Source organism: Cryptomeria japonica, chromosome 6, assembly GCF_030272615.1.
Source record: "Cryptomeria japonica chromosome 6, Sugi_1.0, whole genome shotgun sequence".
NCBI classification, from domain to species: Eukaryota; Viridiplantae; Streptophyta; class Pinopsida; order Cupressales; family Cupressaceae; genus Cryptomeria; species Cryptomeria japonica.
The window spans coordinates 563,283,611-563,290,049 of NC_081410.1; positions in this window are offsets into that span (position 1 = coordinate 563,283,611).

Sequence of the window (6,439 nt, forward strand, 5' to 3'; positions counted from 1 at the left end):
CGTTGTCATTTTCAATCTTGTCATCTTGCGATCGATTTGTCATCGATCATGGTCATTTTCAATCTTGTCGTCCTGCAGTCTATTTTGTCATTTATCCTTGTCCTCTTGTCAATTTTGTCATTTTGTGATCGATTTGTCATCGATCGTCGTCTTTCTCAATCATGTCAATTTGGATCAATTAGTCATTGTTCCTCGTCAATTGGCACCTATCAATTTGGTCTCTTTATCAATCTTGGTCAGTTTGTTAACCAATCTCAATCATTTGTCACATTGGTCATTTATCAAGTTAGAATCATGATCGAATTGGCATCAAATCAATCTTACATCAGGACCTAATTGTCATCCTTGCATTGCTACTTCATCTTCTAGGGTTTCATGATTTAATCATTTAACCTTGTTTGTCATTTCTCCCTCTAGGATTAATAAATTATTTATTTATCCTAAGTCTTCATGTCACAATTAAATGTTTATTTAATTGGCTAACTAATTATTCCTCTTTTTGTGAATTAATTAATAAATGACAAATTATTAATTAATTTACCTAATTTCTCCTAATTCCTAATTTCCTAATTTTCATCAATTCCTAATTTCCTAATTTCTAATTCATCTAATTTCTCCTATTTTTCTCCTAATTTCATGGGAATGACATTTCAATTTGTCATAATTGACAATCAATCAATTTTGACATGGAAATGTGTCATAATTTTGTCATAATTATCAATCAATCAATCTTGCATAGCAAGTGCAAAATTGTCATAATTTGTCATAATTGACATTCTTGATTTGCAATTTCCATTCGAATCTCTTCATGCTAATTTGATCTTTTCTCCAATTTGTCTATAAATTGGATGAATTTCTTCAATCAAGACCCCCTACTACCTGGTCGAATTGATCACACTTTGAGTATTCTTGCGCTAGTTGTCAATCTTGCTTTCACATTTGGTTTATGCACTTGAAGGTGAGATCCACAAACAAAGGCTATTTGAAGAAGAAAGATGGACAATGGAGCCACATGAAGGAGACATTCAGATCTGCATTTGGTTTGCTTAGTTTTTAATCTTGAATGTTTTTCTTTTCATGCCTTTATTGAGTGTGTTTAGGATTGATCATTGCATTGAGCTTTCGTGATTGAGCTAGATTAGATTTGATTTTCTTGTGATGATTTTTGATTTCCTAGCTACACACCATACAATCCCAAATGACATCATATGGTGTCCTAAGGGGTTGTAGGACACTATATGACCTGTTAGGACACAATATGACTACTAAAAACACCTAAGGGGTCATTTTGTGTCCTAAGGGGTCATAGGACACCATATGACCCCTAATGACACAAAATGATGTCTAATGATACCTAAGGGGTCATATAGTGTTCTAAAGGGTCATAAGACACCATATGACCCCTTAGCACACCATACGATCCTTAATGACACCATATGGTGTCCTAAGGGGTCATAGAACACCATATGACCCCTTAGGACACCATACGATGCATAATGAAACCATATGGTGTCCTAAGGGGTCATAGTACACCATATGACCCATACAACATAAAAATGGTGTCCTAAGGGGTCATAGAACACTATATAACCCTTTAGAACACCATACAACCCATAACAACACTGTGTGGTGTCCTAAGGGGTCATAAGACAAAATATGACCCCTTAGGACATAATATGACCCCTAATGACATCATATAGTGTCCTAAGGGGTCATAGGACACCATATGACCCCTTAGGACACAATACGACCCCTTAGGACACAAAATAAACCCTAATGACACCTAAGGGGTCATAGGACACCATACGACACATAACAACACCAAATGGTATCCTAAGGGGTCATATGGTGTCCTAAGGTGTCATAGGACACCATATGACCCCTTAGGACACCATACGACCCATAGAACCATATAGTCTCTGAAGCATATGGTGTCCTAAGGGGTCATATGACACCATATGACCCATTAGGACACAATAAGACCCTTGATGACACCAAATGGGTCATATAGTATCATAAGGGTTCATAGGATACCATATGACCCCTTAGGACACAATACGACTCCTTGCGACATCATATGTTGTCCCAAGGGGTTGTATGGTATCCTAAGGGGTCATATAATGTTCTAAGGGGTCATATAATGTCCTAAGGGGTTATAGAACACCATATGACCCCTTAGAACACCATAAGACCCATAACAACACCATATGATGTCCTAAGGGGTCATATGGTGTCCTAAAGGGTCATGGGACACAATATGACCTCTTAGGACATAGTATGAGCCCTAACAAAACCTAATGGATTAAATGGTGTCTAAGGGGTCATATAATGTCTTATGACCCCTTGGGACACAATATGACCCCTTAGCACACCATACAACCCCCAATGATACCATATGGTGTCCTGAGGGGTCATAAGACATCGTATGACTCGTTTAGACACAATATGACCCCTTACAATACCTAAGGGGTCATATGGTGTCCTAAGGGGTCATAGGATACCATATGACCCCTTAACACATCATACAACCCCTAACGATACCATATGGTGTCCTAAAGGCTCATAGAGCACCATATGACCCCTTAGGACACCATAAGACTTATAACAACATCATATGGTGTCCTAAGGTGTCATATGGTGTCCTAAAGATTCATGAGACACCAAATGACCCTTTAGGACACCATACAATGCATAATGACACCATATGGTGTCTTAAGGGGTCATAGGACACCATATGACCTCTTAGGAGACCATACAACCCATAACAACATAATATGGTATCTTAACGGGTCATAGAACACCATATGACCCCTTAGAACACCACATGACCCATAACGACACCATGTGGTGTCCTAAGGGGTCATAAGACACAATATGACCCCTTAGGACATAATATGATCCCTAACGACATCATATAGTGTCCTAAGGGGTCCTAGGACACCATATAACCCCATAGGCCACAATATGACCCTTTAGGACATAAAATAAAACCCAACGACATGTAAGGGGTCATAGGACACTATATGACTACTTAGCACAATATACAACCCCTAACAACACCATAGGGTGCCCTAAGGGGTCATATGGTATTGTAAGGGTCATAGAACACCATATGACCCCTTAGGACACCATATGATACATAACAACACAAAATGGTGTCCTAAGGGGTCATAAGACACCATATGAACCCTTAGGACAACATATGACCCATGGCACCATATAGTGTCCCAAGGGATCAAATGGTGTCTTAAGGGGTCATAGGACACCATATGACACATTAGAACACAATACGACCCCTGACAACACCTAAGGGGTCATATAGTATCCTAAGGGGTCATAGGACACCATATGACCCCTTAGGACGCCATACGACCCCTTACGACACCATATGGTGTCCTAAGGGGTCATATGGTATCCTAAGGGGTCATATAACACTGTATAACCCCTTAGAACACAAGAAGACCTATAACGACATGATATGGTGTCCTAGGGGGTCACATGGTGTCACGAGCCACCATATGACCCCTTAGGACACATTATGGCCCCTAACGATACCTAAGGGGTCATATGGTGTTTGAAGGGGTCTTATGATGTTATATGAAGGGGTCGTAAGGTGTTCTAAGGGGTCATAGGACACCATACAATCCATGATGACACAATATGGTGTCCTAAGGGGTCATATGACACCAAGCATGACCCCTTAGGACACAATATGACCCCTAATGACACCTTAGGGGTCATATGGTGTCCTCAGTGGTCACATGACATCTTATGACCCATTAGCACACCATACAAACCCTAACGACACCATATGGTGTCCTAATGGGTCATATGATACCATATGACCCCTTAGGACACCATACAACCCATAACAACACCATATAGTGTTTTAAGGAGTCATATGGTGTCCTAAGAGGTCATAGGACACTATATGACCCTTTAAGACACAATATGAACCCTTAGCACACCATATGACCCCTAACAACATAATATGGTGTCCTAAGGGTTCATAGGACACAATATGACTCATTAGGACACAATATGACCCTTAATGAAACCTAAGGGGTCATATGGTAAAGTTAGAGGTAAGGATACGTATGACAAAGAGATGACATTTGGGGAAGAGAGAATTAGAGAGAGTTGGGGGTAATTAGGTGTTGGGAGGAGAGGGGGGATGGGAAAGTATCAACAAAGGGAGAGAGGGAGAGATGAGGAGAGAGGTTCAAAGAGAGAGGTCTACAGAGAAGGTAATTAGGAGAAGGGGAGGGGGGAGAGAGGGAGGGAGTATCAACATAGGAAGAGGGGGGAGAGATGGGGAGAGAACCCCCTGATTACCCTCTCACTAGTCCATCTCTTTGTTAATTCTTCCCTCTTCCCCTCCACTCCTACTAATTATCCTCTCTATCACTCTCTTCACCTCTCTCCACATCTCTCCCTCTATCCTTTTGTTGATACTTACTCTTCTCCCTCTCTTCTTATCTGATAATTACACCCAATTCTTTCTCACATTATTTCTTTCCCTCAATTACCCTCAATCACCTCTCTCCACCTATGGGTTTATAGATACTTCCCTCTCACCCTCTCCCCACCCCCTAATGAATCTCTATGTCTCTCTTCACCTCTATCCCCATCTCTCTTCTCTCTTTTTTGATACTCTCCCCTCTCCCCCTCTCCTCCTACCCCCTAATAATCTCAAACTCTCCCTCTCATTCTCTCTTCATCCCCATCACCTGCTCCCTCTCTCTCTTCACCTTCACCTAATTACCCAGAGATCTCTCTCTCACACTCTCTCTTCCCCCCAATTAATCTCTCCTTCTCACCTCTCTCCCCCTCTCCTTTTTTTGATACTTCCCTATTCCTCTCCTTGTCCCCTCTAAATTTTGTTGCTAGAGATGAGAAGGAAATGCAGAGAGACTAGTCTAGATCTTAGGGAAGAGAGAGTGACATAGAGGAGGAAATTATGAACAGGTAGAAATATAAGCACCTTGTAGATCTTGAGAAATTGAATGAGGTATTCATTGATAGTTAGAGATATAGGTCTAGAGATAGATGTATAAATATGGACAAAAGAGAGGGAGGACGAAACAAATAGGTGGAGTGATAGGTGGAGAAAGGAACAAACATAGATAACATGGTTTATCAAAATTTATCAAACTCAATAAAATTCATAAATTTTCTATTATTAATTAATTACATATTTAGTTTATTTTGAGATGATTGTTACAAAAATTCATGCAATAGGGAAATCATATGAAAAAGTCATGAGTTTTTTATGTTTTAAAAATGAAGGATGAATTTAAATGAGTTATAATTATTTTTTAAAACAAATAATTGAAAATATACCTATTCCATATCATATAGCTCTTAATTACCTTTCCAACGCCTGTAAAAAATCAAAATTTTGATATAAAACACAAAAGTTATGCCCAATTTACTAAAATATATATTTTTATTCTTTTCAAAATGGATATCCGATTTTAAAACATAAATTTTCCCCTCCACCTTTTGGTTTGGGTTTGTTTTGGGATTTGGCTTGGAAGGGACAAGCCTGGAAAGTCAATTGAAAAAACACGTTTTTTCAGTATTCCTTGATTTTCCAGACTTTACACTAGTGGTTGATGACTTTTTTTATAGCCAAAATTGATAAAACGAAAAGGGTTTTTTAAAGAAGTTCTCAGCTTTCCAACAATATAAGGTTTTTCTTATTTCGACTTTAATAAATAATAATAATTTTTTTTCTAATTGAATTCTAACAAAAGTCATGATTGATAGACTGATTGAAAAATACTCATAACTTTCAAACCACATAACATTTTTTGAATCTGAAACATGCGTCATATCCTATGTTTTGTCTACAATAGGGAAAAATTAAAAAAAAATTGAATTTCATAAGGTTTTGACCAAGTTAAGGTGGTCAGACGTAGGAGTTTCTGAATTTCTGAAAAGCTGTAGTAAAAAATTCATAAATAATTATTTACTTTATAAAAAATTATTAAAAACTATGTGTCACATCTGGACATGAGTCTAATACTTATATTATAAATCTTATAAGAAAATATTATGATTTGATTGTGATTAGGGTGGTCAGACATACACCTACTTCTTATCTTTTTCCTGAATTTTTTGTACCGCTGCATTAAAATTTGAAATTTTCATCAAATAGGATTTTTTTTTTTCAAAAAACAACTAGTAGCTTAGAAACTACATTCAAATTTCTATAGATTCTGTTCTTAAATGTTTTAAAAATAATGTTCATAACTTATTCAATTTTTCATGTCAAGTTGCATAACTTTGATTTTTTGAAATTTCATTGCCACTTAAGGGCCTGTTTTGGCACACCATGATCCTGCACATACCCTAAATTTACAATCATGATGATTGAAGGCTTGCTGAGTTCTATCCTACTGATGTGACTATTCGAGAGACACAAGATCTTGAG